Consider the following 12,717-nt stretch of genomic DNA (forward strand, 5'->3'; position numbering starts at 1 on the left):
ATTTCATGACACAAATATTATATGATGGAAATACCAGTCTTCAAAAATAATTATTTGTTCTCAAAAAATACTGAATAAATTAAATGGAAAATTAAGTCTAGAACCCACCCACTTGTAGTCAACTGATTTAAGTACTCAAAAATTTCATTGAATAGACTGACCACTTAAGAAAAAAAATAATTGTGTTAAAATTTATGTTGTAATCTTTTAAAAATAGGAATTATTGAATCTTTATTTCCCTAGGAAGAAGCTTGGATATCCCCCAAATCCTAGATTCCATAGACTTTACATCCTAGCATCTGTGTGTGGTAGTAGGACCATCAAACAAATAAGAATATGTCACACAGAGTTAAGTAAATTGAAAACTAATAAAGTAGGATACAGGATATAGAGGGTAGAAGGTCTCACCACTAAGATTACATTTCAAAGACCTTGATGGAGCAAATGCCTGAACCCTACAGATACATAATGGGGAAACAGGCATTTTGCAATACAAGGACATCAAGAGCAAAAGTCAAAGGCAGGGGCGGCCTTGGTATGTTTTAGGAATAGATAGAAGGTTAGTAAAAGCTCTGAGAAGATCAGAGGGAATTAGTACAGAGAGATATTCTATGCTGAAATCATGTAGGAAAGCTATGGTAATGATTCTGGATTTTATCCTGAGTGACACGGGAAGCCACTGGAGGGTTTTGAGCACTCACAATGTATGCATCCTGAATTTAAAGCATTTTTCCAAAGTGTTTATTGTGAATATATGTTACTTGTTTGATAAATATTTATGAGTAATTCCACATGACTTAAAGAGAAAAAGATGTTTATTACAGCTTGTATCAAGAGGCCATCAGCAAACAAGGGCATTGTAGCTTGTCTTGATGGATACACCATAGGCAGTGTGACTCAACTGTGAAGTCGTGTCTATTCGAAGTTATCGCTCATGGGTACACTGGCTGTGTAACTTAATTTACTGAAAAATCCCACTCCATTTATGTGAGACACACATGTACACACACAGAGGAAACGACTTTGATTTTAATCGACTTCTCGGATCCTACCTCTAATGGTTCGTTTCTAGATTTCATTCAAACACTACCACCAGAACTGCTACTTTTCCAGTGATGAGTCCTACAACTTAGCTAGATGATAATCTTTAAATCAAAAAATAATTACATGTTATCCCTCTTAAGTTACTAACAAAAATAGTAGGTATTAATTTTATGTGTCTAGTGTATCACTTTTTCCTTTTACTTCAAAGATAAAGATATTCATTTCAGCATTTATTTCCAAGGACTTCAATGCTAGGACATTTAATTTAATGTTTATTGTCAAGGGCTTTATGTGTCAACCCTGGCACACCAGATAATTTCATTGCTTTAGCTCTGTCTGGAGGGCACTATGGGAGAACCGACTCAACATGTGCGGTACATTACTCATTGCCCAGGGTCAGCAGAAACACAAAGTGCATAAATTCCAAGAAGTCTAACAGATTTTTCTTTTTCCTTCATCTTTCCCTTTTTTTTTTTTTTTTCTTTGTTTGGACTAGTAAACCTTAGACACCATATCATCAAATGAATAGTTCGAATTACTAAGACACAGTCAAACACAACGTTACCTCATAAGGAGACTCCTTCCTAATACCCTCACTTCTGTCAATGCTCCAGCATTTTTCATGACCTTCTCAGTCATCTGCAAAGATTTATTTACATAATCAATTGAGCGACTCTCTTAGAAAGCACATTCTTCCTAAATTAACACCAACATTTAGTACTCTATCAGTCCATTAAGGTTTTACTTTCCTCAAACTTCAACTACTTTCTCTGAACTTTTCTGTTAAGCATGTACGTGTACGCATATTAATTTATTACCCCAAGTTTAAATCAGGAAAATAGAATAGCATTAATCAAGATGCACTTAGGGAATCTTATGACTGGTTTAATATAATCCGTGATGTCAGTGCATGTGTGTATGCATGTACATGCACACACACAAGCACTTAATAAATTGAACATGTCTTTGGATATAAACAGTTTAACTTTCATAACCTGGAAGTTACATAGCCTCCATTCACCTTCAGCAAAAACAAGAACTTACAAAATGAGCCACACTTGCAGTGACAACACTGTGCCAGGGGATTTACAAATACTATCCCACTTCCCTCTGATGGTCCCGCACCACCTTCGTCCTCTCCTGCTGCTCCTTGCAAGTCTTTTATTTTTTTCCCCCTTTCCATCTCTTCTCCATGTTGCAGCCAGAGTAAACTTTTAAAAGAGGACAGAAAAATACACACCTGATCTTGTCAATCCCCTGCCACAAATCTTTTATGGACTCTTTTCACCCTCAGGCAAGTGTTTACACTCCTAACCACTGCACCCACCAGCTTCTCCTCCTAATCTTTTCACACACCTCTCTGCCCTCTCAGTCTCCACACTAGATCTCTAAAGCTCTTTATGGTTATTGAAAAGTCAGACGCTGTAACTCTCTCCTGGGTCTTCACTGTTCCCTCCTCCTAGAAGAACACTTACCCCTAGGCTGGCTAATTCTCTGAACTTTCCTCGTAGAGGTGAGAAGTTCTTATAAGATGCTCCTGTGACACCGAGAATGTTGCCTGTGATGGAACTTAACCACACTTTACCATAGTTGTTGATTTAACTCTCTAGGACTCTAGGTGAGTCCAAAAGGGAATATGCCTTTTTCATCACTCTTTCCCTTGCTTCAAAGTGCCCAAGCTATAGTCGGTACTTAATACATGCACGAACCACAGAACTATTAACCCTAGTTTAGAGCTGAAGACAAAGCGGCTGAGAGACACTGAACAAGACTATCTGTTGCCAATGTTCTCTCTCCCTTCCCAATTCCACAGTCACCTCTTCTTACCAGCAGTTATATGCAGGATCACCAGAATAAGATGAAAAGACAAGGAACAGAAGAAGGATGGAATTATATAAAACCTAGGCCTACAATAACTATAGTTAAGCATTATATTTAGTTTGGATTTCCCAGAAGTCAGGACAAAAAAGTTAAGGACAAAAGCCTCTGGGCTAAAAAGTTTTTGACTTTCTATCTGTAGAGATCCAAAAGAGGAGCCTGGAAGATGAAGAGTGTTGGAATTCTACTTCAGAATTGTAAGGTTCATTCATCTACTTAATTATTTAACAAGTATTTACTGACTTGCTTCAATTAACCAGGCATTGCTATAGGAGCTAGTTATATGGCAATTGACTGGAACTGGCAAAGTTCCTGCTCCCTAGAATTTACATTTCTAGAGGCAGGAGGGGTTTGAGGGTGGAACAGCAAGAAAAATAACAATAAACAAAACAACTTTAGATATGAGTAACTACGGTAAAGACAATACTAAAAAGGTAGGGTGATGTAATGGACAGTGGTGGTTGGGAACAGGGAGGTTATCTTATCTTATTTTCTGGGACGCTATTTTAGATTAGGCAACCTGGAAAGGTGGCTCTGAGAAAATGACGTTTGAGATGAGGGATGAATAAACACAAAGGATCTGGCCAAACAAGGGGCGGGGAGAGCTTTATAGGTAGAGGGGATCTCAAGGGCAAAGACCCTAAGGTGGGAAGAACCTAGGAATGTTCAAGAAACAGAAGTCCAAGGTGACTAGATGGGAGAAAGGGAGAGAATGCTTGAGGGGGAAAGTGGTACAAATGAGGTCAGAAGAGCAGAACTATTCCTGCTAAAAACTAGGCTTTTTAAGGGCAATGGGAAGACATTGGACTTTTTAAATATGCAATTAACAAGATCCAGTTATGTTTTATAAGATCATTCTGGTAGGGTGGTGGGGAGGGAGAACAGATTCCAAGAGGTTAGAATGCAAGTGGAAAGACAAGTTAGGACAGAGTGAGGCATGCCATCTAGGTTACTGCAAACAAAGTGGCCTTTTGAAACCTAACCTGTGATACTTAGAGGGGTCTCTGTAATCAACTGTTTAACTTCTTCAAAAGATAAAAATTCTATCTAAAGTACCATAATGGCGATTAATTATATGGCACTGGTTGCTACAATACTTTAGTAATTAGTTCTGACCTCCTATAAGTTCTGTGGGTGCCTAAACAGATTTCCAAAGAACAAGGGGTCAGATTATAGAAATATTCACATTATTTCAGTAATAATTTATTAAATATCCTAATAAAATTGATACTTCTTTTGACAAAGCACCTAACCAGAGAGTAGCATTAGGAGGTCACAGTTTATAATATGACATTATAAAAAGAAGACATGGCTAGTTCTAAGCTGTCTGTGTGACTCAAGAAAATCATTTAAATTCCTTGCAACTCAATTTCCTCACCAGCGTAGAACAGACATAACAAGGTCTGTCCTGCCCATCTCACAAGAGAGCTGTGAGAATGAATGGAGGATAAATGTGAAAGAATTCCAGTAATATAAAGCATTATACAAATGCAAGGTTGTGTATGAACTACAGTGACAGACCTGGGAGTATTTTTAGGGGTTCATTTAACATAATCTCATTTCACAGTTGTGAGAACTGATGTCTGAGAAGGTGAATTAGCATGGCATTGCTAACACTAGAATCCAGATCTTATGTTTATGTAATAGAAAAAAATTAATTTGAGTTTCCAAATTTTCTACAATATAAACTAGCATTAATATTTTTAAATAAGTATTCTGAAGAACACAAAAAGTACTAAAAGGGAAAAGTAACTTGGAACTCATTATTAATGATGTATGATGTTTGTATATATCAAAAATAATGTAGGATTAATTTTAATCTCAATTCCAAATTACAGACACATAATTATGGTCACAAATTATGTGTCTTAAAACAGTGATTGCTCTCAGAAAAGCATGTAACTTTCATAATGCTAAGTGGTCAGGGTCTTTACGTGTAAGGACAGAAGCAAGTCCCTTTACCTGGTATAACAAACAGGATTTGATGAAGAATAATGAGTTTGGGGCAACATGAAGAACCAAAGATAATTTGTAGCTTTAGGGCTTCAATATCTTAATAGATGCTAATGCCAAAGATGATGAGATGAGGAAAACTAGAGAATCATAGGTATTTGTGGCCTACTCGATAAGTTAGTTGGTTGGGTTTATTTTTTGGTGGTGGTTGGGAGAACACTCAGGAGTTATAGTTTGGCCATGTCAAATCTGAGTTGACAACATCTACATCAATATATCTAGTGGGTAATTGAATATATAGTCTTGACTTTTATTATAATCAACCAATGGATGTCTGGCTTGGGGGGCACAATTTTGTAAGACTTTTCACCTGCTCATTAAGTGTTTACATGTTAATACATATAAAAATAATAAATGATGATCAAGTTGATTATGATGATGAGGAAGAAAATATTTTGATTTATACTGTGATGGGATAAAGGTTCTTGAAATCAATAAACAGATGGGGCAACAAGAGATACAAGGTCCCATTTTCTCTCCCTTTTGATCTAAGCCATTAATATAAAAGTGTTAGATACACACTAGCAAAAAATTTAAAAAGTAGCCCCACAGGAATGTAAAATAGGAATTCATTTATATTTTAAAGTTAGCTTAAACATCCAGAATTTTGCTCACAGAATCTTTTAAAGAACTTGCAAAATACCTAGTACCCCCTCCAAATGTATAAAGCTAATAAAAGTTCAGTTGAACTAGATGTTTGTCATTTGACTTAATGTGCCTTTGCAAATAAAGCCTGTTCTTTAAATGCTTTCAGGATTAACAAACCTCCTAAGATAGAAATCTTCTTTCTTTTACATCTTAAGAAAACTCACTTAAATATCAGAATCAAGAAAAACTAAATAGTAACCAAGACACCAATAACAAACACATCCTGCAAATAAGACATAATCTGATTTCTTTTGTGTATCCTCTTCCCTTGAAGACCATGGTCTGACATCTGTTATTCTCTGATGCTTATAAACTAGGTATCTTCATATCAAACTAGATAGGACGCATATCTTCATATATGACCAAACAAGGCTTATTCTAATGTATTCTACCAACTATAGAAAACTGGGGAATAGGAAATTAAAAGTAAAGGAGGTGGAAATAATCTTAGGTCAATGCAGAGAGTAAATTAAGACGTCTTTATTCCAAAGTGAATAACTGATTTAAGTGGTGAAAGGAGGGGAAGGTGATGATAAATACACAACTGCCGAGAATTCTATATATTCCACTTAATTATGTTTCAAATCTGTGAGATATTCTGAAGTGAATGGAACAACAATAAAGATTTAATCACCTTTAATTCAGGAAAAGGGGGGTGGGGTGTCGACGTGAAGGGATACCTGACAAGTCAGGTACTGCATATCCCCACAAGGACACTGCTTTGCTAATCTTAGAGCAGATGACCTGCTCTATGTGTACATGTGGGTGGGTGTGGTGTGGGAGTGGGGGTGGGGGAGCAAGGATTAACAACATCCTTAATATTTTCAACCTAAATCCTCCCCAGGGTGGTTAGTCCCACCAGGTACCTTAAAAAAATCCTTGAAGTGTTCAATTTCACAAGTCCTAAGGGTTACTCAGTGTTATTTGTGTAAGAAGCTTATTATATAAGTATCTCCCTAAAGTCAGTGAATGGTGAGACAAGAAAACATTTGCCTTACCTGAGAGCATGTTTAATTGATATGGTTAGTGTATTATTGCGTTAGAAGAAGGCAGATACCTTTCTTGGTTAATTTGGGGTAAACAACTCTGAAAGAACAATGGCTTTTCTGACAGAAGTGCTAAGGGAATTAGGAGAAGGATCCAATAAAGCCAGATTTAGGAGCTGTTATACCACTTTTCAGTAAAGAAACTTTAGCCTAAAGTTGTTCACTTCTCTTAAATTTAAATATAGATGATTTCACTGAGAAACAGCCAACATAAAATATGTTGCACTTAGCATATAAGAATTTCAGTGTTAACACCTTTTTTGGCACAGCTTGTCAATTTTTATTGCATGCAAATTTGGGGGGGGGATGAACTCATGACTTAAAAATCTGGCAACTGCTTGAATTTCACTGTAAAGAAGCATCATTAAGAAGCTAGGAATGTGAGTCACTTAATATCAGGCTTCAGCTAAATTCTTAAGTGGTTACATAACACCACTAATTTTTAAGAACAAGAAAGATTTTTTTTTTTAAATGTCAGGCTTTAGGATTTCCTTTTTCTGTTTTTCATACTACAAAAATGTCATGTCTGACCCTACTATATTTTATTTATTTATTTATTTATTTTTGAAGAATGAAACCTCTCTACATCTTCAGACAGATGTCCATTATTAATCTGGCTCTCCAAGATCATATCTTTCTTTAGGTTTGGAAACTCATCTTTCTATGATAAAGCTTCATGTTTACAAAATAAAGTAAAACATGAGGAATTCCACTGCAATAATTAAAATAGCACTAAAATCCTGGTTAGTTCACACAGTATCAAATAATTGAATTAAAAATTAAAAACCAAGCTTTAAATCCTAGAAGCTTCACACCATGCAGATAACATGTTCAAATGAATAACAAAAGTTTTCACTCAAGCTCAGACATTTTGACATGAAGTAAATACAAATTTTAAATTTTGGAAAATGAATAAAGAACATATATTTGAAAATTAATTTTAAAAATCGTTTGAACTTCTATATAAATACTTTCCCAAAATTAGCTGTAGTAAAATTAGAAAAACAAATACATAAGTTCTACGTTTATTATTAATCAAAGGCACACTTTTGTGAGAACAAGGGTCAGATACAACTAATATTAATTTGCTTAAGCTGTAAGAGCTTCTTTTCCCAGAATTTTAAAAAAGATGAGAAGAACCAGACAAAAGAAAATATTATCGTAACTTAATATATACAACACTGTGTTTAGAGCAACAAGAAAGCAAATAACCAAGTCCCTCTTACATGCTCAGCATTAAATTATCTTTCACAAAGCAGAGGCTTTTTTTTTTGACCGAAAAGCAGTATGTACAGTTAAGAGGTCTAGAACTCCCACATCCTGGCCTTTAAATTTTTCTTCTTATAAGAAAGCAGCATTTATGAGCCCCATAATGACTATTTTAAATCCCTTGAATCACATCACAATAGAAAAACACTGTGTAGCATAATCTATAATGGCATATTTAAATATGACCCAAAATTCCATGCTTCTATAATCTATATTAAGTTATGAGCAAAATAAAGGCATTTGATCATTTCTCTAAGCAAAGGTTAACCAGAAAGGCCAACCTTAGGAAGAAATAGAATACATACCATGATATAGTCTCTTTCGTTAGAAAAGGCAAGAAGAACAGATTTAAATTAAGACTTGGTGTATAAAAGCTGAAAGCATAGAATTTGTATCCACATAATGAACTGATGTCTCCTCTAAAGACGTCAGATTGCTGTTCAGCTAAACTATCTAAAAATACCTCCTTGCAAACACACACACACACACACGAAATGACTACAAAGACAGGTCTTACTAAGCAGCTCTACTTGCACAAAATCACTTAATAAGTGGGGAAAATTTTTAAAGTACTTAGGGAAAATTTAATGGGAATTTTTCATGGCAACTATGATCTTTTATGAGCTATTTTGAAAACCAGTTCCCATTTGTAAAAAGTAGTTAATGAAGGATCTTAAAGCAAATCATACTTGATCGGAGATGTCCAACAGAGACTCATGTTCTATGAACTTAAAACGAGATAAAGAAAGATAAATCTCTATATCACTGTCAACATTCTATTTAAAAAACAAGAAAAGGGAAATTTTCTGGCTAGAAAAGTGGGAATCAAACTCATGGATGCCACCGAATGCCAGACCCTGTCTGTGCCCCATACGTAATCCCCACAACCAACCTATGAAGTAGGCATCATTAACAGCACTTTATAGACTAGGAAAAAGGGTTCAGAACATTTAACTAATCTGCTTAAAGCCACACAGCTACTAAGAAGAGGTAGGGTGCCAACCCACAGACAAATGATTCTGGAGTATTATAATCTAGCATCAATAACTGACATTCACATAGGCTGTAGAGTCTGCAGATTCTGAAAACATTAACTTTTTACATTTTTCTTATTTAAACCTCAAGTTTTTCATCAGTAACACAGGGAGATTCTCACTTCAGTCCTAGTATTATTTTGGTAATTAAAGAAAATAATATGTGTAAAGTACTCAGTAAAACAACTGTTAACTATGACTATGATCCTTAATAATCTTCAAAACAAGGTTGTGAGGGAGACCAGTACTGTCATCATGATCTCCACTGTGAAGTGAGAAAACAGAAACTTCAAGGAGTTACATGACTTGCCTAATAGTTGAGCAGCTAGTAAACATCAGAACAAGGACTCAAAGCAAGGTTCTTGTATATAAAGTATTTTATTGTTTAACTCTACAAAAACCTATAGTTCCTTCCTATTACTATGGGGAAAGGTTCACAGCTGAAATAGGTATTTTGCTTTTTTTTTTTATGTTATGTTAATCATCATACATTACATCATTAGTTTTGGATGTAGTGTTCCATGATTCATTGTGCATAACACCCAGTGCTCCATGCAGAACGTGCCCTCTTTAATACCCATCATCAGGCTGACCCATCCTCCCACCCCCCTCCCCTCTAGAACCCTCGGTTTGTTTCTCAGAGTCCATCGTCTCTCATGGTTCATCTCCCCCTCCAATTTCCTCCCCTTCATTCTTCCCGTCCTGCTATCTTTTTTTTTTTTTTTTTTTTTTTTTGCTTTAAATAGCCCTGTTAGATACTTGAAGATGATATGCAATGAGCACTGTTAGTGAGTGAGTTTTGCTACACTAGGACATTTCAGTATGCATCCTGCGTGCTCTCAGGTTCAGAGTAACACTTCAAAGCTACCCATTAAGTTTATTATAAACCAACTGAAGGCAATATCTTCTTTCTGCAGTATCTGTGGATAGCACTTAGGGGAAGGAACAAAACAGAGAAAAGAAGTAATGTGTATCCCATGGCTAACAGAGCCAGTACTTGATACACCTTGAGGGATGGTCTCTGACCCAGCCTACTACAATGCCCTGCCCACCATCCTACTTCACAAAGAATGGGGACTGAACCTAGGGCCACGAGCACTGCCAAGAAAAATCTTCTTAATTGCAAGAGAGTCCATAATCATCAGATCTCGGGTCACTGTTGTGGCCAGGCTAAAGTATATTTTAACACAGCTTTCTAAAAGGTAAGTACATTCCACAGTCCCAAAAATATGTGTTATAGGGAAGGAGGTTAAAGAAATGTCAACATTGTGACAAAGATGGATCTAACTATGATTCACTTATCTGTATTTTAAATGGCTAAGACAATGTTGCTAAATCTGTGTGGCTGAAAAAACCATCTCATCTGGCTAAATGCTAAAATTAGCTCCTTATAAATTACTTATCGCACTAGAAACAAATTAAGAGGGCAAGCATATCACCCAAACAATAAGTTGAAAAACAAAACAAAACAAAACAGCGTTCTTTTCTATATTCAAGTATAAAAATAAGGTAATGTGAAAGATCTCTGAAGAACCATACAGATGGGAAATCTCAGATATGTGTGGGGACCCGGAAAAGGTTGAATTAACAAAAGAAAACTTCCGTGTAAAGAGAGTAATTCTTCAATACAAAATTACACTCTTGTAACTCTAGCCACACTTAAAGGGGAATAAAATATATTTCTTTTATTTCCTTCAAGATCAAGGTAAAGTTACTCTATATTTTGTGGTAGGGATGGTAATTACTACATCACACATACGAAATCCCTTTGAAACTTACTAAGGAAAATCTTAACGTAGGGGGAGAAATATAACTGTTTTCAAATTTTCTGATGAGAATTATAATCCACAGGATACATAGAAAACAAGGAATTGGACCATCCTTGCAATAGTGTACTCGAAGCTAAGTTTAGTGCCCTCATGCAGCTTCCAAAAATAGATCTGCATGTATGTGTGTGCGCATGTGCGTGCATGCATGCACACATGTACAAGAAACGACTTCTACTGGCTCCACCATGTATTAGCTGTATCACTTTGGAAGTTACTTTATCTCTCTATGCCTTGATTTGTGTATAAAAGGAGGACAATATACTTACATGGTTATGAGGAGTAAATGAGATGATATATGAACAGAGTTTTGAACATTGCCTAGAACATATGAAGCCTTCAATTTTAGCTAATGACATTATTACTGTTGCTTTTTTACTCTAATACTAAATTAGTGAACAGAAGATTGCTTGCTGAGTATGGAACTGCAGAGAAAGAAAAGTGAATCAATGTAAGGACATGTTATCTAAGCAAAGAGAAAACCTAACACAGTCTCATGACAGATTTAATTTTCCTTACCTCCTGGATAATGGACGATAAACAGCCACCTTTAAAAACATAGGAACTGTGCTTATTATGGGCCATGCATTACCCTAGGCACTTTATAGTTTTACCTCGTTTAATCTCCACACAACCATATCTCCATTTTACAAATGGAGTCCACGTAATAGGGAAGCTAAATAAATTAGCTAGGCTCACATAGCTAGTGGTGAAGCCAGAATGTAAGTCCAAGTTCCTGGCCCTAGAGCCCTCCTCTGCCCACTAGGCTACAGTTTTTCCTAATCCATTCTCTCTGTGTAACTTTCTTCACAAAGGTTACAACTGGTCAGATTACAGTTTTATTATTTCATGTACAAACTACTTCCTAAATTGGGTTATTTTTACAGATAAAAAGTGAAACTACTCCTGGAACTTAAGTAAGATTCCCCCTCTCCCATTCACTGCTAAGTTCTAAGAGCTCCTATAGATCCCTAGGGTAGTTTTTTAAAATATATTTCAGTATTCAGTTTCCTTTAGGTAGAAAAGATAGCTTCATATAAATTACAAGATTACAGCATAGAAACCAATATGGGAGCAGGGCATCTTCAACCTCATTTCATCTTGGGCTTCTAGTTCTTCTATCGGATGACTCTGATCTGCTGCTTAAAACCTCCAAAATCTGTCTGCCTGAAATGCCCTTATATTCCTTACATCTACTTATATCCACCAGGTGGGCTCCAGCTGCCCCCTGTATATTCCTCCACTAGGCCCCATACATAACACTAATACACATGTCAGCAGGTGTCTCTCCTGCTACTCTTCTGTGAGCAACTCTTGAGACAGAAGTGAAGTCTTATTCACAAAAAATCAAGACCAAATATAGAATACATTTTCCTGAAACCAGCGATTTTGTATGTCTAGTTCCACAACTATATGTGCACTATTATTGTAATATACAAGTGTTATTAAACAAAATTATATTAAGTAGTATACTAATATCATTATTTCACTGATTCTAAGATACACAGTTTATTTTTTTATTTTAACATCTTTGAAATTGGGATCCATCTAAAAATCAATGAAAAAAAATACTGGGTTATTTATTTAAAGCAAGATGAATCGTCAATCGTGTCTTAAATTTGATAAAAAATTATATTTTCATTAAAATACAAATTTTTAAAGAAAATAATGTTAGGGAATTCTTGATCCATCCCCCCTGCTTACCTAATATAATTAGAAGAAATGATTAGTTAGCTATGTCCAGATCGATAGAAATGGTTTGTCTACTAGCTACCCTCAAGAAAGACTTAAAACAAAGCCCATACTTCAGGTGGTACCCTGGCCACATCACACTTTTCACTATATTCTACCATTAATGGCTTTCTAATTAACACCTGAATCCACAGCATTGGGCCAAAACTCTTTGAGCTGCCATTCAGAGGGTTTTACAGTCTGAGCCCTCTCTCATCAACGTGTGTA

The 12,717-nt window shown here is 35.8% G+C and overlaps 1 protein-coding gene across 15 annotated transcripts in view; it reads right to left on the reverse strand.

Moving 5' to 3' along the window:
• RAPGEF2 (Rap guanine nucleotide exchange factor 2) overlaps nt 1-12,717 on the reverse strand; it is a 237,105-nt gene that overhangs the window by 63,913 nt on the left and 160,475 nt on the right. Inside the window, exon 1 of one of the 15 annotated variants that reach the window (XM_035022809.1) lies at nt 1,610-1,949. The exons of the other annotated variants lie outside the window; for them this stretch is intronic. The gene's annotated coding sequence lies outside the window, so the exon portion shown is untranslated. Of the gene's footprint in view, nt 1-1,609; nt 1,950-12,717 lie in introns of those variants that run through there. 15 annotated transcript variants of the gene reach the window in all.

The sequence above is a fragment of the Mirounga leonina genome, unplaced genomic scaffold (genome assembly GCF_011800145.1).
Source record: "Mirounga leonina isolate KUSES-001 unplaced genomic scaffold, KU_Mleo_1.0 Mir_176, whole genome shotgun sequence".
Taxonomy (NCBI): domain Eukaryota; kingdom Metazoa; phylum Chordata; class Mammalia; order Carnivora; family Phocidae; genus Mirounga; species Mirounga leonina.